General features: G+C 46.7%; 1 protein-coding gene across 3 annotated transcripts in view; it reads right to left on the bottom strand.

The window, feature by feature from the left end:
- The window catches only part of CTDSPL2 (CTD small phosphatase like 2), a 408,424-nt gene that overhangs the window by 198,039 nt on the left and 188,664 nt on the right, over positions 1-21,721 (bottom strand). The window lies entirely within an intron of this gene.

Here is a 21,721-nt window from a genome sequence, read left to right on the forward strand (position 1 = left end):
GTCTATTATTTCTGCGGAGACCCTTTCTCCCTCCTGCAAGACCTTTTTTGCTTCCACCTTGACGTCTTCTGGCAGTAAATCTAAAAAAAGCAGACATGTCTGCCCACATCTGGCGATCGTACCTTCCCAAGATGGCGAGGGAATTAGCCGCCTTAACGGTGACTGCGGCCACAGAGGAGAATTTCTTGCCAATATTGTCTAATCTCCTTCCTTCTTTATCCGGGGGAGACGCAATAGGTGTGGAGGGGTTTTTGGAACGTTGCTGAGCTGCCTGTGATATCACAGAGTTAGGTTTCGGATGTGAGACTAGACAGGCCGGAGAATCATCTGGGGCCTTATATTTTTTCTCTAGTCTTGGCATTTGTGAAGGCACTGTTGCTGGGTTTTTCATTGCCTTCAAGCCCTCCTGCCATAAGAAATCGACAATGGGTATGGCTCGTACAGATCTTTTTGATGGCTCTTTAAAGTCGTACAAAAAACATTCGGTTTCATGAGAAACAATTGCAAGGCCAAAACGTTTCGCCGCTCTATCAGATTATGGAAACCTCCTATGTCCTCTGGAGGAGAATCTACTGGACCTGCTGGCGGTGGAGATGGTGTGGGGACGAGGTAATCAACCCATTCACTATTCGCCGAATCTCTTAGCTCACCCTCTTCCCTTTCGTTGTCCGATGAGGGGCAAGTTTCCTGGGTTTGGCTAATTACAGGTATAGTAGCCTGTGGCGTTACGGAAAGGCTAGTAGTATGAGCTTGCCGAGGTGTCTGGTAGCTCTCAGGTCTAGTTGGCGTGGACTGAGTTGACGGTGGAAACCTTTTATAGTAGTCCTTCAACATAAATTGAAGATCTGTTACTAATGTGCTAGGCATAGCGAGGGGCGATGGTTGTTGTGTCTGTGGATAAGATGTTGAGGCATAACTAGGCTGATACTGTTGATCCTCTTCTTCGTCAAACTCTTGGCATTTTACACTGAGTTGTGACGGGCTGCTAGCTGCCCCAAACATTCCGTCGTTCTGCGAGTATGTGTCGTTGTCCTCATCCTCTAAAAGATGTTGTGGCGGGTATGGCAACACTTTACTTGGTGAGGTATGCATTGGAAGAATATCAGACGCCTTGTCCCCTATATTAATAATTGAAAGGGGTAAGAATCTGGAGGAGTCGTCCTGATGGTACGAGGAATGGTGAGGCGAAGTATCCAGGTAGGTGGATGGTTTGTATACTGTTAATGCTGTAGATGATATGATCGTCGGCGGTTCACTCGTCGGCGGTTCACTCGTCGGCGCTTCCCTCGTCGACGGCTCTTTTGGGCCGTTCGCTCGTCGACGGTTCTCTCGTCAGCGGTTCTCTCGTCGACGGGTCTCTCGTCGACGGGTCTCCCGTCGTCGGCGGAGTCTTTACTAACGGGTCCTTTGTCAGCGAATGCTCCGTCGACGATCTCTTTGTCGACGGGTACTTTATCGACGACAGTCGTGTAGGTGCCGTCGTCGGCAGTGCCTTCTTGAACCTCATTGAGAGGTGCTTCGTAGACGGGAGTGCCCTGGTTGATTGGTGAATCCAGGAGGCCTCCGCTGTCGACGATGTGGTTGCCGACAAAGCTTTCTTAAAAAAAATTGCCGTAATTATCGTCGTCGATGACAACGGCGACGACGTCATAATCATCGGTGAGGCTGGCGTTGTGAACGTCGACGATACCGTAGTCGCTGTTACCGTCGACACGGTCGTCGACGGATGTTTTTTCACCGAAAAGAGTTGTTCTGGCTCTTTTTGTGGTGACAGACAGAGATGGCTTTTTTGAGGTACTTTTCTGGTGTAAAGGCGTAGTAGGTTCTGAATGAACCTTTTTTGGCCCATGTTTAAATGTCTCTGAATGAAAAACATCCTTTTTCGTCCCAATAGAGACTTGTCTTGTCGAGCACCTTCCTTGGTGGTTCATCCGACCCTCTGCTTCTCTCACCTGTTCTTTTCTGAGGGCGAGAAGTGTGTGATGATGCCTCGCTGTCATCTGAGGAAGGATGCTCTAAGGCTTTCTGTTTTTGTAGCCATAAGAGAACTCTACCCTCCCGGTCTTTGAGGGTTTTTTGACTAAAGGTGCAACAGATTTTGCAGTCTCTCACCTTGTGGTCTGGATGAAGGCAATAAATACACTTCTTGTGGGGGTCATCAACATGCAGTCTCTTCTTCCCACAGGTGTCACAATCTCTGAACAGACCCTTTTTTGCCTTTTCAGACATAGTGGAGCTGTAGCAAGTTTCCCGAGAGAAAAAACTAATCTTCAGTCAGAAAATAGGAAAAAACTGAGCAGAGCTCAGGGAGACTCCCTTCACACGACGTGCGGTAGAAAATCTGAGGGAATTCAGCCTCTGTTGGGACTGTTTGGGAGGGGCTGAGTCCTGATTGGTTGAGACTGAAGTTTGGGTCTTTTCACAAAACAAAGTGGATAGACTGTAAAATACCTTATGCGGCCTACTGGGGCCTACTAGTTTTACTTTTACTGACATACTGCTTTATCTATTTAAACTTACCGTGAGGCTCCCACCTCGACGACGGGGATGATTCAAGCATGTGAATCTATGAAAGATCCAATACTGGAGAATTGTTTTGTTCTATCGATGTAATACATTAGTGCTCTTTTGATGTCTAACGTATGTAAGGCTCTTTCGGCTACTGAGTCCGGTTGTGGAAAAAAGACTGGGAGTTCCACTGTTTGGTTTAGGTGGAACGGTGATATAACTTTTGGCAAGAATTTTGGATTTTTACAGGAAACAATTTATGTTTATGTATTTGTATAAATGGTTCTTGTATAGTGAATGCTTGTATTTCACTTACTCTTCTAAGAGATGTGATAGCTATTAGGAAGGCTACTTTCCAGGTTAAGTATTGCATCTCACAAGAGTGCATGGGTTCAAATGGTGGATCCATGAGTCGTGTTAGTACAATATTGAGGTTCCACGAGGGAACTGGTGGTGTTCTCGGGGGTATTCTTCTTTTTAAACCTTCCATAAATGCTTTGATGACTGGGATTCTAAAGAGTGATGTTGAATGTGTAATCTGCAGATAGGCAGATATTGCTGTGAGATGTATTTTGATAGAAGAAAATGAGAGTTTTGATTTTTGTAAGTGTAATAAATAGCTTACAATGTTTTTTGCAGAAGCATGTAGCGGTTGAATTTGATTATTATGGCAGTAACAAATAAATCTTTTCCATTTGTTTGCATAACAATGTCTTGTAGTTGGTTTCCTGGCTTGTTTAATGACTTCCATACATTCTTGTGTAAGGTCTAAATGACCAAACTCGAAGACTTCAGGAGCCAGATTGCTAGATTGAGCGATGCTGGATTTGGGTGTCTGCTCTGCTGTTTGTGTTGAGTTAACCGATTTGGTGTGTTTGGTAGTTTTATATGAGGTACTACTGACAGGTCTAGTAGTGTTGCATACCATGGTTGGCGAGCCCAGGTCGGTGCTATTAGTATTAGTTTGAGTTTGTTTTGACTCAATTTGTTTACTAGATAAGGAAGGAGTGGGAGAGGGGGGGAAAAGCGTAGGCAAATATCCCTGACCAACTCATCCATAGCGCATTGCCCTTGGACTAAGGGTGTGGATACCTGGATGCAAAGTTTTGGCATTTCGCGTTTTCCTTTGTTGCTAATAGGTCTATTTCTGGTGTTCCCCAGTGTAGAAAGTAAGTTTGTAGTATCTGGGGATGAATTTCCCATTTGTGTGTCTGTTGGTGAGCTTGACGGAGATCGTCAGCCAACTGGTTCTGAATCCCTGTGATGTATTGTGCTATTAGGCGAATGTGATTGTGAATCACCCAATGCCAAATCCTCTGTGCTAAGAGACACAGTTGTGACAAGTGTGTCCCTCCTTGTTTAAGTAATACATTGTTGTCATGTTGTCTGTTTTGACAAGAATGTGTTTGTGGACTATTATCGGTTGAAATGCTTTCAATGCTAGAAACACTGCTAACAGCTCTAAATGATTTATATGCAGTTGCCTTTGTTGAACGTCCCATTGTCCCTGTATACTGTGCTGGTTAAGGTGTGCTCCCCACCCTATCATGGAAGCATCTGTTGTGATCACGTATTGAGGCACTGGGTCTTGGAATGTCTGCCCTTGTTTTAAATTTATAGGATTCCACCATTGAAGCGAGAAGTGTGTTTGGCGGTCTATCAACACTAGATCTTGAAGTTGACCCTGTGCTTGTGTCCATTGTGTTGCTAGACACTGATGTAAGGGTCACATGTGTAGCCTCGCGTTTGGGACAATGGCTATGCATGAAGACATCATGCCTAGGAGTTTCATTACAAACCTTACTTGATAGTGTTGGTTTGGGTACATGTTTAGTATTACATTTTTGAAGGCTTGTACCCTTTGCGGACTTGGAGTGGCAATCCCCTTTTGTGTGTTGATTGTTGCTCCTAAGTATTGTTGTATTTGACACGGTTGTAGATGTGATTTTTGGTAGTTTATAGAGAACCCTAGTTTGTGAAGGGTTTCTATGACCTATTTTGTGTGCAGAAGACATTGTTGCTGAGTGATGGTTTTTATTAACGAATCGTCTAAGTAAGGGAATACGTGCATGTGCTGTCTCCTGATGTGAGCGGCTACTACTGCAAGGCATTTTGTGAATACCCTTGGTGCTGTTATGCCGAATGGTAAGACCTTGAATTGGTTATGCACGCTTTGGATTACAAACCTTAAGTATTTCCTGTGTGAAGGATGTATGGGTATGTGGAAATAAGCATCCTTGAGATCTAATGTTGACATGTAGTCCTGTTTGAGCAAGTAAATCACGTCTTGAAGTGTCACCATGTGAAAGTGATCTGATTTGATGTAAAGGTTAAGTGTTCTGAGGTCTAATATGGGTCTCAGTGTTTTGTCTTTTTTTGGAATTAGGAAATACAGGGAGTAAACACCTGTTCCTTTTTGATGGTTGGGTACTAGTTCTATTGCTTCTTTTTGTAACAATGCTTGGACTTCTAGTTGTAACAGGTCTAAGTGTTGTTTGGTCATATTGTGTGCTCTTGGAGGCACATCTGGTGGCAAATGTAGGAATTCTATGCACTATGAGTGAAACATCTAGGTATGGGTAGACAAATATTTTCCATTTGCTTAAGGATGCTGTAACTACGACCATAAACTCTCAATGTTTGTGGGGCCAACTTCATGCCGAATGGTAGTACTTTGTACTGATAGTGTTGAGATACCACTTTGAATCGTAGAAACTTCAGATGTTTTTAGGAAAGCGAGATGCTGAAGTACTCGTCCCGAAGATCAAGCACATCCTTGATGTAATTGTGGCTAGATCTGGTGAAGAGCCAGCCTTCTGACCTTCTCCTTGCTTATCAATTTGTTCAGTACTCTTAGATCTAAAATGGGTCTTAACACTTGCTTCGGACCTTTCTTTCTCACCAGGAAATAAGAGTAAATTCCCAACTTGGGATCTCTTCTATGGCCTCTCTTTGCAATAGAATGTTTACTGCCTTTTGAAAGATGTCTTCCTGATACTGTGATGTTTTTTGCCAGTTGAACAGCAGGAGGAGGGGACTTTTAACAGTAACCAATCCAAACAATATTTAAGACCCACTTGTCTTTTGTGATTGAAAGCCACTCTTCCAGGTAACAGGTGATACTTCCCCTCCTCCCCCCTCCAGAGGGGGTAGCAGAGAAGGGGAAGTGAGTATTGCTTGGAAGGCGGGTTGCTGGAGAATCCAGGTTGTTGTTGCAATCCTCTTCCTCTGGATGGTCTGTGAGGATAACGTGGCATTGTTTGCTGCTGAGCCCAGTAAAGAGTTTGAACCCTCTGGTGATAAGCACTTGTCGTAAGGCCTGTATCTCTTGCAGAATTTATTTTTCCTCTACACCAAAAGACTTAAGTATCCATTTGAGAGTTCATGCTGGACATCTCCTTGTCTGCATGGGTACTAAATAGGGTGTTGCCTTAATACTAAGTTCTTGATTCTGTGAGGTGCCTTTGGTTTCAGGCCTGTTCGACGCTGCCAGGAAGACCACCTTGATCAGGTACATTACTAATACCCAAGGACGGCGAGAACAGATGCATCCGCCACTGCGCTTATGATTTGGTTGGATACTAATCCACCTTCATTCAGGATTTCCTGAAAGTCTTCCCTGTTTCCCTTAGGTAACTTTTCGGTAAATCTATAAGTCCCACAATGATTTATCATGTCTTCTTAGTAAAACAGAAGCACTTCCTACTTTTATCATCCTGCCACCCTGGGACACCATCGGCCTTGGAGGACACTGAACACTACAGGGTGGGCATGGGAGCACCCCTGTGAGCAGGGAAATATGGTGCTCTATGGACTAGGTCAGGATCAACATGACAGCGTGGGCCAGCATTGCTGTGTAGGCATCGGGGCTGAGAGCAGAGTGGCAAACAGACATTGCAACCACAATTGTCACCCAGTGGCTTGAGCAGCACAGAGCAGCCCCCAAGTCCTGCAAAGAACCCTGTACCGTAATGGCAACGGGCAGCGGGGCCAGCAGCGCAGGGCACTGGTGAGCGGTGGCTGCGAAACACGCAGTCTTACACTGGTGTCCACAAAGAGTTAATCGGCTAGCGGTGTGACCCTGCCAGCCAAGAGGACAACTGAGCCTGACAAGAGTGTTGATACCCAGCTGCTGAGCTTGGAGGAAGCCTGTAACAAGCTGCAGGGACCCATAGGAGGCCTGGAAAAATCAGCGGGCCCACCTGAGGAGGAAATATGGCCTGAGGCTTATACAGGCTCGCACAGGCCCTGAATTTGAAGCTACAGGATGTGAGGTTGAGTACTCTGCTGGGGTGATGGTGCTGAGGCTTGGGTGGCCTACGTGCTTAGTGGTGCTGCTAGGGGGGAGGAATGCGGTGTAAAGAGGGGGACACTGCTTAGCTGCTCTGCTGAGAACACACACAGGGCTCCATGTATTTGTATGCTTTTGATGACTTTTACGAAGTATATATTTTTGTGTTGATATCTCCAGGTGGAGATATACCAATGTTAATTTAGCGCTAGTGTAGTAATTGAGAAACCTTTATTTTTGCAACACCTGGTGTGGTTCTTTCTTGTAATTGGTTACTGACTGACTATTGTGGTATTGCAAGTGCTTTATACTCCTCCTAGATACTTTAGCTGCTCACCACAGCTACCCTTAGAGAGCTTTTGCTATCTGGACACCTAAACACCATCACTTAGAAATGCCTGGACTCCGTAGAGGATGCTACGCCATAAGTGTACACCATAAACGGAGCCAGCCTCCTACACCCCTGGCCTGTAAGCCTCAGCCATGTCCAAGCCTCCGCCGGGTGAGCACAAAAGTGGGATGTGCTATCTAGTATTATTTCGAGCCTTGTTGGGAACAGCAATAAATACTGGAGCCCTCATCTTGCAGCACCTGTTTCGCTTCCAAGAAGGAGGCTTTGAGCCACAGGGGGAACAGGGTGTGGATAATACCTCAAACTGGATCCCCGCCTGCCCCCTTAGGAGAGCCCCCCCCCCGACATAAGCAGAGTACTCTGTCAAAAATACCTGCTCCCTGCAGCAGCGCTGCAGTCATCTACCACCACAAGGTTTTTTTCCTGCAGCATGGCTGTGTATACCTCTCGACATCTAAGGTAGTTGTGTATGCTGTGCTGCTGAGCTGCAGACCCCATTCCCCTAATGTTCCATGTCAGGAGTTTGAGTCTTTGGCGCATATCAGTCATTGGGAGTACAGGTTAGCTGTCACACCAATCCTGCCCTGGGTCTACTCCTTCTCACACCCACAGCTCCCAACATGCATGGCAATCCCTGAGTTAAAAAAACAAACTAACAATCCCTCCCAAAGGGCAGTCCAGCAACAGTTGGCCTTCCAAACTGTGACAGTAACAACTGTGGATTAATCATGACTCCACTGAGCTCTTTGCAGTGGCCCGGTGGAGAGGGGCAGAACCACCCATCAGGTCCAGGTTTGTCAGTCCCCTGCATGCAAGTCAGTGTCTCGCCCCTCAAAGGCCATTGTTCCATTGGGACAGCACACTGCAGCTGGTCTCCTCCGCCGGCACTTGTGATTTGAAATTACCAACAAAGGACACCCACTCCCCCCACCCATCCACCCCCCCCCACACCCACACCCACTCCCCCCACCCACCCACCCCCACACCTACTGGTCAGGTCTCTGCTCACACTGTCCTTCATGCCCATGACCTATCTCCAATAGACATCTGACCTGGGCAAGCTTACATCTACACTTGTGCATTCCCTCCAGACACCCACAACACAGGACAACTGCATATACATACTGATGGATCTTCCTGAGGAAAAGGTTGGGAATGGCTCACTAATACATCAAGGGGTAGTGACAAGAGTCCACTTAAGAGGGCTGATTACCTCCCACTGGAGTCTTGGCTGAGCGGAAAGCCCGGGGGGGGAAGGGAGGGGGGGGGGGGGGGGGGGTGTACCTGTGTACTTCACAGAAGCCTTTTGAAGTCATCCTCACATCAAAGGCACTTTACCAGAATAAGTACTGGGTCTCTGATCCACTCAAATCAGTACACTTCTGGACTCAAGGAAACTCTATTAGAGTAAAGACTGCTTTGCTGGAGGATCGTCACTTTGTTGTGCCTGACAGCTCAAAGGAACTGCTGTACTGCCTTGCTGAGCTTCTCTGCTGATCTCTGCCCTGCAGCCCAAGAGCCAAAAACCAACCCCAGAGTGAATCCAAGGGCTTGCCGTCTTGTCAGACCTAGGAGCGGCTTAATTTCAGCTCTCACCCATTTTGCAAGGACTTCAGAGCAGCTTCGTTGCAGCCCGTCGCCCCTTTCATAAAGACTTTTGGGCAGCTTTGTTGCAGCTGCTACCCATTTCACCAGGACTTCAAAGAGGCTTCCTATCAGCCGACTGCCCTTGTTAGCAAGTGACAGACACGCTACATGTGCTTGCACTTACCCAGCTGGCAAGCCACGCTCAGGTGCAACCCTTCTTCCTGCCACAGCGCCTGCCCACCTCAAGATCACCTCACTTTTAACCCGTAGCTGCGGAAGTGCATTCCAGACAGAGGTGCGAGCTGCCCTAGAGCTTCCACTGCGCACACTGCATGGAAAGGTAAACACCATGTACTCCATATTTGGGCTGATCCTGAAAGGCCCCAACCAGTCTTTCGCTGCGCTCTTTGCAAAAGGGCACATGCACTCTTACAAAATACTGTAAAGGCTCCAAAACAAGGCTATACAAAGTGCGCCTATTGACTTTTTTTTTTAATTTATTTATTTTATTAAAGTGAATGTTAATTGGATTTTGGTCATTTTACTCAGATAAATAATCTCTGTTTTTCAATACACCTGTGAGGTGTCTTTCTGTGATGTTTTCAATGTAATTGCTGCATATGAGATGCACAAACACTTTACATTTTGCCTTCTAAGTTAAGCCTGCCTACTTTGTACAGGCTAACTTAGGTCATGAATTTGACTTACCCTGACCTATGATTGTGGTCCCTACTTGGCTAGGGTGCATACCGCTGCCAACTAGAGACCCAATTTCGAACAGATTGAAAATCTTGTCCGCATCTTCTCTGATCATAGCGCGTTGTTGATGAGCTTTCAGCTGGGGTAGGGGGAGACAGACAATCCAGCCACACCCTTGTGGCAGCAGAATACATCTGCCTCTACGGATACCCACTATAAGTTCAGTGAGGGAATCTATTGTGGGGAATTCTGACCTTAATCAGGAAAATGCCTCTGAGTGTTTAACTGAGTGGGAGGCCTTCAAGGTGGTTATCTGAGGGCATTGCCTGGGCCAGTCGGTTGGAATACATCAGGAACTAGATGGTCAAGTACACAGCCTACAGGAGGCTCTGAAGCCTCTAGAGGAGAGTTTAAGTGCAGGCACTCAAACGGGGTTGAGGGCTTCAAAGGAGTGATCTAAGGTGGTGTTGGGGCTGTTTCGCTGCCACAATATAGGGAGTATGTCAACAGGGCTCACGGGGAGGAAAGGAAAGCTGGGAGACTATAGGCCTGGCTTAACAGCTGGTGGCATCGAATGGAACAATGTTATACCCCCCTGTAAGAAAGTGCCCTTTTTTGACATTGTCAACCCCACTTTTTGCCTGGTAATTGGTGCAACTTTGAAAGTGCACTGGGTTCCTGCTAACCAGGTCCCCTGTGCAAGATCTGTCCCTGAAACTGTACCCCAATTGGCAATACCCTTGCCCCCCTGTAAGTCCCTAGTAAATGGTACCCCTAGTACCTAGGCATAGGTCCCAAAGAGTGTCCCCAAGGGCCGCAGCATGTGTTGTGCCACACTCAGGGACCACTGACCTAGCACATGCAGACTGCAATTGCAAGCTGCGCGTCTTTGTGCAGCTAAAGGCGAAAACATGACATGGCACAGCTTGTGTGCACTGTACCCAAACACTGTGTGCAATATATTTAAGTCACCCCTACAGCAGGCCTTACAGCCCCAAGGCAGGGTGCATTATATTATATACGAGGACACATCTGCAGAGCAAATATGACCAGGTTACGTCTATGACAATTCTTAGACACAGTGAGTGAACAGGGAAGCCATTTTAAGTACATATACTGGACAACTGGTCAATACTAGCTACATGATGGCTTCACTCAAAATAGCGATACTGGATATCAAACATCTCATATTGATAAACCCTCAATAATTCCAGTAATGGATTTTTTAAAACCTGCATCCAGAGGGCACCTTAGAGGTGCCCTGTGGAAAACCGACCATTAACATTGTGCTTCCTGACTATTTGACTGGTGTGCCACCAACAGCCACGTTTCTGACCACCATGAGTGACCGCCTTTGTTCTCGCTGAACATAAACAAAGCCTCCTCTGGCAAGGATGTAAACACACCCCTCCCAAAAGGAGGGCCTGTAAATCTGCACTCCAGGTCAGAGGGCTTCAAAGAAGCCCAATGCCCTTGACAGGCTTCGCAAAATCTTAAAATTGTTACTAGACCTGCAGGTCAAGTAACTTGAATAATCGACTCAACCTAACTAATGTACTTAACCCATAAGCGTGTCTCAAATTGTATGATCCTAGGCAGATATTTTAGTTTAGAGACATCTTTTTCTTCATTCTCATATATACCTTCAAATATATGAGCTCCGCATTTATGCTGTACGAAAAAAACCTCTTCTGATTACATAGGCTAAACATTTGCTCCATGTATAAAAACAACCTAGCACACATATAGGGGATGCATGAGCCATGACTTGCATCTTAGTTTACTAATTCCGTTGCCATCGCGGAAGGAGTGTTACTCCGTTTATGTTTAAACACTCACTTTTAAAATATTACTAAAGCTTGATGCAGTAGCTTACTGTCATTTACAGACAGTAAATTTCCAAGAAATGTCCAAAAACCTTCCCACTAATCTGCAGCTTTACTGATAAATCTATACAGTATTAGCAATCCGTGAAAATTGGGTTTCAGAAAACATTTAACCTTTGCACATCACCAATTCCAATTTGTTTGCATCCTATTAAAATATCTCTTTTCATCACACAGAAGTAAAAAAAATTGCCTTTCACAACTGCTGAAATAGATTTCAGAAGGTTTGTACAGTTGACTCAGTTATTTAAACGATGTTAGGAAAAACCTGACACCCTACCACCTTTCATTTCATGCTCTTTGTACAACAGGTCAACAGTTCACCTTATGATTCTTCAATCCTGGAATCACTATTTACTAACACTGGGCACCCGATCCTATACTACACCTCTGCACCCAGCCACCCTAGCGCCACCTAGTGTGACCTGTTGGTGTGGCCTTGACCCTTGCCCTGTACTGACCTTAGGATCAGGAGATTGGTCTCATAAGTTGCTGTACTATACCCGTTTGCCAAATAGGTTCTTCCTCCAAAGGATAAGATTGCAGCTTCCAAAAACTGCATTGTTGACTTTTCAAAACTGTAAAGATTTTACTTGCAAAATATACTTACTTGATCGTAATGATTCTCAAGCCAAAACATATAAAGATACTTGTTATTTTTGTCAACTAATGTGGATCTCCTTCTTGACTTGTCTCTCTCACTGACTGTGTGAGTATCTGCAGATCTCCAACACTCCTATCTGATAAGCTTAAGGCTGCTCGACCACACTACCCCCTAAAGAGAGCACCTTGGGATTGCTAAAGCAAGCCCTGTCCACTAGTAAGGGAACTCCTGAACTCTTTGCACAGAGGGTTGGGGGAGGGGGTGTAGGAAGCTGGCCTGATGTGTGGTGGGTACCTAAAGTACTTACATCTTTATACCAGGTCCAGGTATCCCCTCTTAGTGAAGTGTAGGCAGTGTCTAGAAGCCAGGCTCCTAGAGGTAGCTCTGGATGAGCAGCCAAGGCTTATCTAGGAGACATGCAGAGCTCATGCAGTACCACTTTAGTCACACACCACTTACACATATGAAAGAAAACACTCAGTTGTACAAAAATAAAAAAGGTACTTTATTTTTTAAAAATCCCACAAATTATTATAAGGGAAACCTTACAATAGGAGGTAAGTAATACACTAAATATATACACTAGCAATCAGAAATAAGCATAGAAAAAGTTAGAAAACAGTGCAAATAGCATTAACCAATAGTGACCCTAGAGGGAACACAAACCATATGCAAAAAAAAAAAATGGAATGCAGACTCAAGGCACTCACCTACGTAAGTGGAATGTGTAGAGGAGAGCTAAGAGTACTAGAAAACCACAAAGGTAAGTAACATAGTACCCCCCAGCGACCATAAAAGCACGAGTAAATGACTGGATTTTCCCCAAACCACCCAAAAAGAAAAGAAAAATAAGACAGCCAGACAAGACTGCAAGAAAACCAGCAGTGGCATCCTGAAGAAAGAAGACCTGTGGAGAGAGTAAACAAGTCCAAGAGTCACAGTGGAGTCCAGGAGGTGTAGGAGCTACTACTCACCCAGCTGTACTTGCAGGAGTTGGTCGAGAGTGATGAACAGGTCAGCACTGCAGCCCTATAGCCAGAGAAGCGTTCCTGATGGATGCAGAAGATGTCCCACATGCTGGAGTGAAGATTGCAGATGGGTGTCTGTGCAGGAATTCTTCCAACAAGCCTTGGTAAAGGCAAACTCCTGGTTAGTGGAAAAGTGGTGCTGCCAGGGACCAGCAAGACCCCAGTAGGACTCAATCCAGGAGAGGGAGTCCACAGGGGACCCTCCGCATCGCGGGGAGTCCACAGGGGACCCTCCCCATCGCGGGGAGTCCACAGGGGACCCTCCCCATCGCGGGGAGTCCACAGGGGACCCTCCCCATCGCGGGGAGTCCACAGGGGACCCTCCCCATCGCGGGGAGTCCACAGGGGACCCTCCCCATCGCGGGGAGTCCACAGGGGACCCTCCCCATCGCCGGGAGTCCACAGGGGACCCTCCCCATCGCCGGGAGTCCACAGGGGACCCTCCCCATCGCCGGGAGTCCACAGGGGACCCTCCCCATCGCCGGGAGTCCACAGGGGACCCTCCCCATCGCCGGGAGTCCACAGGGGACCCTCCCCATCGCCGGGAGTCCACAGGGGACCCTCCCCATCGCCGGGAGTCCACAGGGGACCCTCCCCATCGCCGGGAGTCCACAGGGGACCCTCCCCATCGCCGGGAGTCCACAGGGGACCCTCCCCATCGCCGGGAGTCCACAGGGGACCCTCCCCATCGCCGGGAGTCCACAGGGGACCCTCCCCATCGCCGGGAGTCCACAGGGGACCCTCCCCATCGCCGGGAGTCCACAGGGGACCCTCCCCATCGCCGGGAGTCCACAGGGGACCCTCCCCATCGCCGGGAGTCCACAGGGGACCCTCCCCATCGCCGGGAGTCCACAGGGGACCCTCCGCATCGCCGGGAGTCCACAGGGGACCCTCCGCATCGCCGGGAGTCCACAGGGGACCCTCCGCATCGCCGGGAGTCCACAGGGGACCCTCCGCATCGCCGGGAGTCCACAGGGGACCCTCCGCATCGCCGGGAGTCCACAGGGGACCCTCCGCATCGCCGGGAGTCCACAGGAGCAGAGTCAGCACCCACATTACGGGGACAAAGGAGTCGCAGGAGACCACACAATACTACTAGAGAGAATCATACGCCACCAGAGAACAACGCAGGAGGCTGTGCTTTGCAGGAAGGAGTGCTGTGGGCTGGAGCTACCCGTCGCATGAAGATCCCTTGGAGGAGATGCATACAAGCCTTGGCAGCTGCAAGAGAAGCAGTGCACGGGGTAGTGTCCTGCATGGGAAGGCAAGGGCTAACCTTCACCAAAGTTGGGCAGCTGGCAGAGGACCAAGAGGACTACTCCGGACCACCAACCATGATGCAGGATCCACGAAGCTCAAGATGAGGGGAGATCCACATAGCTGGTCATCAATGGCTGTAGGTGCCTGCGGTTGCATGCAAGTGACTCCTTCACTCCAAGGGAGATTCCTCCTTCTTGTGCATGCTGAAAAGTTGCTGTCTTCTGAGGATGCACGGGCAGGGAAATGTTGCAAGGCTGACAGGAGTCGTGCAAACAAAGTTGGACAAGAGTCTTCTTCGCTGTTTGTAGCGTTGTCAGTTCCAGGTGGGTCCAGTTGCAGTTCCAGTGGCCAGAAGGTGGTTCGCACTTGCGGGGTAGGTGAAGGGAGGGGAGCACGAGGGAATAGTAGGGCCCCAAAATCCTGCTGATCCTTGTTGGTCGGGCCAACTTGCTGACACCGATGTTGCTATACGGAATATCCTAACCCGCGACATTGTATACTGCTAATGTATTGCTTTTCAAGCTGTACTATCCTAGAAATCTGTGGTTGCTACTATGCATAAATGATATTTCCTGTACCCAGCTGTATTGTAATTACTGGGTTTGAAATGCCAATAAATGGAGTTTTAAAAACAGAAGAAGCCACAAAGTGTATTTTGCGTGCAGCAGCCACTACGACTGAATCAGGCCACAGGAACATAATTCTGGTCTGGAGCTTTATATATTTTTTACGTCTCCAATAAGGAGTTGCTCTCAGAAATGCTTGGGTCGAAAATAGCTTCATAGTTGGCTCTTGAAGCCCCGGAACCAGAGGTGAAAGTGGCTTGGAAACAGCTCTATGACGTAGTTTTGAAGATTACGGATGACCAGGTTGGAGGTGTGAAAATGGTAATATTCGGTTTGGTTGTGCCTCTGATCAGAACGTTATTTAACGTTGCAAGGTCATCCACTGTGGACACAGACTTATTTCTTTGACAGATTCAAAATGTCCCAGAATCTATGGACCCACAAACACACCCAGCAGAGGTGTAAAAACTCTCCACTATCATCCACAATGAGCATCGGATACTGTTTCATCGTACTGTGCCATACACTCAAGACATAATGTGAACAACGTGAATGAATGTAAAATGTATTAGCTTGTGGCAGCTATTAAACATGTGGTGACTTTGGCTTTAGAGTAGCTCAGTACCTCATCAGTTAAAGCAGGGCAGAAATCAGCCAATGAAGTGTGGCACCTCATTTTTTCTAGGACACGTTTTAATTATGTCTGCGTAGATTGTTGCAAATAATCATTTAGGATTTTGTTCTTCTATTAGTCTGGTTAACATGGAGCACTTGAGACAGATTTATCAGACATCCTGGATTGAGTATTGTCATACTGTTGATTCCTTAGTGTTATTTCTCAGCAACCCCCTTATAAGACTCCATGAGGAATATTGCTTCCATTTTAAAGAATAACACCTTTGTGTTATTGGTCTTCTTGCTTCTCTAATTACTGAATCTTTTCAGATAACTTTAGGTATCTGAATTCTATGTCTTCAGGAGATAGGCTGCTAAGCTTCAGCCTTCCAGTTCTGGATGAAGTACTCTTCCACTGTTCATGGATAACAGATCTTGTTGATTTGGTAACCTGTGAAGCCTTCCCCTTGCCAGCTGGATTAGTTCTGATACCAGGTTTGCCTTGTCTTATATTTAATATGTTCCACCACTCTCTCAATTTCTACACTTTTTGTGACAATCACTAGATCTTCCAAACTCCCTGTCGCTTGTGGCCATTGAGACTGAAGCCATTCCTGTAATAATCTCATGTTAAGTCTTGCATATTCTATTAAGGGGATGCATGATGCCATCTTCCCCAGTAGCTTCCCCAAGGTCCCCACTGTCAGAGCTTACCCCTTCCGGTATTGGTGAGAGTAGTGTTAAGCATTTGTTGTACATACACACAGGCAATAAATGAGGAACACACACTCAGAGACAAATCCAGCCAATAGGTTTTGTTATAGAAAAATATATTTTCTTAGTTTATTTTAAGAACCACAGGTTCAAATTTTACATGTAATATCTCGTTTGAAAGGTATTGCAGGTAAGTATTTTAGGAACTTTGAATCATTTCATTAGCATGTATACTTTTCACATAAAACACAATAAGCTCTTAAAAGTGGACACAGTGCAATTTTCACAGTTCCTGGGGGAGGTAAAGTAATGAAAATGTCACTTACCCAGTGTACATCTGTTCGTGGCATCAGTCGCAGTAGATTCGCATGTTCTGCAATAGCTCGCCATCTGGTGTTGGGCCGGAGTGTTACAAGTTGTTTTTGTTCGAAGAAGTCTTTCGAGTCACGGGACCGAGTGACTCCTCCTTTTGTCTCCATTGCGCATGGGCGTCGACTCCATCCTCGATTGTTTTTCCCCGCAGAGGGTGAGGTAGGAGTTGAATTGTAGTAATAGTGCCCATGCAATGGAGTGACTAAGTATGCACCTATTTAAGGTTGAGATGATACATATATAAATAATTGAAGGTAACTTCCAAACTGCTACAGGCTCCCGGGGAGGCGGGTGGGCACATGCGAATCTACTGCGACTGATGCCACGAACAGATGTACACTGGGTAAGTGACATTTTCAGTTCGATGGCATCTGTCGCTGTAGATACGCATGTTCTGCATAGACTAGTAAGCAGTTATTTCCCCAAAAGCGGTGGATCAGCCTGTAGGAGTGGAAGTAGTGTGAAATAATGTTCTTAATACGGCTTGACCTACTGTGGCTTGTTGTGCGGATAACACGTCTACACAGTAGTGCTTGGTGAATGTGTGAGGCGTAGACCATGTGGCTGCCTTACATATTTCTTGCATTGGGATGTTTCCTAGAAAGGCCATGGTAGCACCTTTCTTTCTGGTTGAGTGTGCCCTTGGTGTAATGGGCAGCTGTCGTTTAGCTTTAAGGTAGCAGATTTGGATGCATTTAACTATCCATCTGGCTATACCTTGTTTTGATATTGGGTTTCCTGCATGAGGTTTTTGAAATGCAATAAATAGTTGTTTAGTCTTTCTGATGTTTTTTGTTCTGTCAATGTAATACATCAATGCTCTTTTGACATCTAATGTATGTAGTGCCCTTTCAGCTACGGTATCTGGCTGTGGAAAAAACACTGGAAGTTCCACTGTTTGATTTAGATGGAACGGTGAAATAATCTTTGGCAAAAATTTAGGATTGGTCCTTAGGACGACTTTATTTTTGTGTAGTTGTATAAAAGGTTCCTGTATTGTAAACGCCTGAATCTCGCTTACTCTTCTTAGGGAAGTAATGGCGATGAGAAAAGCCACCTTCCAGGTTAGGAACTGTATGTCGCAGGAGTGCATGGGTTCAAAAGGTGGACCCATAAGTCTAGTTAGGACAACATTTAGGTTCCATGAAGGAACAGGTGGTGTTCTTGGTGGTATAATTCTCCTAAGGCCCTCCATGAATGCTTTAATGACTGGTATCTTATATAGGGAAGTTGAATAGGTAGTCTGCAGGTATGCAGATATTGCTGCAAGGTGTATTTTAATGGAAGAGAAAGCTAGGTTAGATTTTTGTAAGTGAAGCAAGTAACCCACTACATGTTCTGGAGTTGTGTGTAATGGTTGTATTTGATTAATATGGCAGTAGCAAACAAACCTCTTCCATTTACTTGCATAGCAGTGCCTGGTGGATGGCCTTCTGGCTTGTTTTATGACTTCCATACATTCTTGGGTAAGTTGTAAGTGCCCGAATTCTAGGATTTCAGGAGCCAGATTGCTAGATTCAGCGATGCTGGATCTGGGTGTCTGATCTTTTGGTTGTGCTGTGTCAACAGATCTGGCCTGTTGGGCAATTTGATGCAGGGTACCACTGATAGGTCTAGCAGCGTTGTGTACCAGGGTTGCCTTGCCCAAGTTGGTGCTATCAATATGAGTTTGAGTTTGCTTTGACTGAGTTTGTTTACCAGGTAAGGAAGGAGAGGGAGAGGAGGAAAAGCGTAAGCAAATATCCCTGACCAGTTCATCCATAGGGCATTGCCTTGGGATTGTTCGTGTGGGTATCTGGATGCGAAGTTTTGGCATTTTGCGTTCTCCCTTGTCGCAAACAAGTCTATCTGAGGTGTTCCCCAGAGTTTGAAATAAGTGTTCAGAATTTGGGGGTGAATTTCCCATTCGTGGACCTGTTGGTGATCTCGAGAGAGATTGTCTGCGAGTTGATTTTGGATCCCTGGTATAAATTGTGCTATTAGGCGAATTTGGTTGTGAATTGCCCAATGCCAAATCTTTTGTGCTAGCAGGCTTAACTGCGTGGAGTGCGTCCCCCCCTGCTTGTTTAGATAATACATTGTTGTCATGTTGTCTGTTTTGACGAGAATGTATTTGTGAACTATTATTGGTTGGAAAGCTTTTAGTGCTTGAAAAACTGCTAGAAGTTCTAGGTGATTGATATGCAGTTTTGTTTGATGTACGTTCCATTGTCCTTGTATGCTGTGTTGATCGAGATGTGCTCCCCACCCTGTCATGGAAGCATCTGTTATTACGTATTGTGGCACTGGGTCTTGGAAAGGCCGCCCCTTGTTTAAATTTATGTTGTTCCACCACAGAAGCGAGAGGTAAGTTTGGCGGTCTATTAACACCAGATCTAGAAGGTGACCCTGTGCTTGAGACCACTGTGATGCTAGGCATTGTTGTAAGGGCCTCATGTGCAGTCTTGCGTTTGGGACAATGGCTATGCATGAAGACATCATGCCTAGGAGTTGTAATACCATCTTTGCTTGTATCTTTTGTGTTGGATACATGCGTTGTATGATGGTGTTGAAATTTAGAATTCTTTGTGGACTTGGAGTGGCTACTCCCTTTGATGTGTCTATTATGGCTCCTAGGTATTGTTGTACCTTGCGCGGCAGAATGTTGGATTTTGTAAAGTTGACGGTGAACCCGAGTTTGAAGAGGGTTTGTATGATCTGATTTGTGTGATTTGAGCACTCTATGAACGAATGGGCCTTGATTAGCCAGTCGTCCAAATATGGGAACACATGTATTTGCTGCCTTCTTATGTGTGCAGCGACTACCGCTAGACATTTGGTAAAGACTCTTGGTGCGGTTGTTAATCCGAAAGGCAGTACCTTGAATTGGTAATGTATTCCTTTGAATACAAACCTTAGGTATTTCCTGTGCGATGGGTGTATTGGTATATGGAAATAGGCATCATTGAGGTCTAAAGTTGCCATGTAGTCGTGTAGTTTTAGCAATGGCAATACTTCTTGTAGTGTGACCATGTGGAAGTGGTCTGATTTGATGAAAGTGTTCACTACTCTGAGGTCTAGGATTGGTCTCAGCGTTTTGTCCTTCTTTGGTATCAGAAAGTACAGTGAGTAAACTCCTGTGTTTATTTGTGTGTTTGGCACTAATTCGATTGCATTCTTTTGCAATAGTGCCTGCACTTCTATCTCCAGGAGATTGGAATGGTGTGTTGTTAAATTTTGTGCTTTTGGTGGTATGTTTGGAGGGAATTGTAGAAATTCTATGCAATAACCATGTTGGATAATTGCTAGAACCCAAGTGTCTGTAGTGATTTCCTCCCATGCTTTGTAATAATGACCTATTCTTCCCCCCACTGGTGTTGTGTGGAGGGGGTGAGTGACATGTGAGTCACTGTTTAGTAGTAGGGGTTTTGGGGCTCTGAAATCTTCCTCTATTTCTAGGGAATTGCCCTCCTCTATATTGTCCCCGAAAACCTCCTCTATGCTGTCCCTGGTAACTGGACGGTGTGGCTTGTGAGGTGCTGGCTTGTGTGCTTTGACCCCGAAACCCCCCTCGAAAGGGCGTTTTACGGAATGTGCTGTAATTCCCTCTGCTCTGCGGGGAGTAGAGTGCGCCCATGGCTTTGGCAGTGTCCGTATCTTTTTTGAGTTTCTCAATCGCTGTGTCCACTTCTGGACCGAACAGTTCTTTTTCATTAAAAGGCATATTGAGAACTGCTTGTTGAATCTCTGGTTTAAATCCAGACGTTCGGAGCCATGCATGCCTTCTGATAGTTACAGATGTATTAATTGTCCGTGCAGCTGTATCTGCAGCGTCCATGGAGGAGCGGATCTGGTTGTTGGAAATGGTCTGTTCCTCCTCAACCACTTGTTTGGCCCTATTTTGTAAGTCCTTGGGCAGATGTTCAATGAGATGTTGCATCTCGTCCCAGTGGGCTCTGTCATAGCGCGCAAGTAGTGCCTGGGAGTTTGCGATGCGCCACTGGTTTGCAGCTTGTGCTGCGACTCTTTTACCAGCTGCATCGAACTTGCGGCTTTCTTTATCTGGGGGTGGTGCATCTCCAGATGTGTGAGAGTTGGCCCTTTTCCTAGCTGCTCCTACAACGACAGAGTCTGGTGGCAGCTGTGTAGTGATGAAAACCGGGTCTGTAGGAGGCGCCTTATACTTTTTTTCCACCCTTGGTGTGATTGCCCTACTTTTGACCGGCTCCTTAAAGATGTCTTTTGCGTGCCGGAGCATACCAGGGAGCATAGGCAGGCTTTGGTAGGAGCTGTGGGTGGAGGAGAGTGTGTTGAATAAAAAATCATCCTCGACCTGTTCTGAGTGGAGGCTTACGTTGTGAAATTGTGCTGCTCTAGCCACCACTTGAGAATACGCGGTGCTGTCTTCTGGTGGAGATGGCTTCGTAGGGTATGCCTCCGGACTGTTATCTGACACTGGGGCGTCGTATAGGTCCCATGCGTCCTGATCTTGGTCACCCTGGCTCATGGTGGTGTGAGCTGGGGAGTGTGATGGAGTTTGTGCTGGTGAAACGTTAATCACGGGCGGAGGAGAGGGTGGTGGGGTAACTCTTTTCACCACTTTTGGTTGTGGTGTCTGTTCAGTCTGGAACTCCAACCTTCTCTTTCTCCTAATGGGGGGAAGGGTGCTTATTTTTCCTGTCCCCTGCTGTATGAAGATACGCTTTTGCGTATGGTCCACATCAGTTGCTTGTAGCTCTTCCTCAAACCTATGCTTCTGCATTTGGGAGGTTAGCGAGTGGTCTTCTGTATAAGAGCCTGAAGCTGGGTCGCTTGCAGTTTGTTTCGGCATCGAAACCCTGTCTGTGTGTTTTTCGGCTCCGAGGTGACTTTTCTTTTTCGGGCCGAAACCTCTCGGCGTCGATCTGTTTCGGTGCCGCTGTCTCGGCGTCGAGCCGTGTCCACACCGGCATCTCGGTGTCGAGGCTTGTCTCCAGCACTTTCTCGGTCCCGAGAAGGCTGCGTGCCGGTGTCTCGACCGGAGTCGGACGACCTCGGCACTGTTTGGGCCTTTTTCGGTGCCGACGGTCGGTCACCGAATTTATGGGTGGAGCCATGGCCGGATGGCAGTGGCGTCCCCTGGGCCTTGTAAATGTTTCTCTGTGTGGTTTTCGACGTCTTACTCACGGTTTGTGTATCGTCGAATCCTTCGGAGTCTGAGTCTTGGATCGAGAAGGTACCTTCCTCTTCCTGTTCCTCGAACTCCCGTTGGGCTGTCGGT

This window comes from Pleurodeles waltl, chromosome 3_1 (genome assembly GCF_031143425.1).
Source record: "Pleurodeles waltl isolate 20211129_DDA chromosome 3_1, aPleWal1.hap1.20221129, whole genome shotgun sequence".
In the NCBI taxonomy this organism is placed as follows: domain Eukaryota; kingdom Metazoa; phylum Chordata; class Amphibia; order Caudata; family Salamandridae; genus Pleurodeles; species Pleurodeles waltl.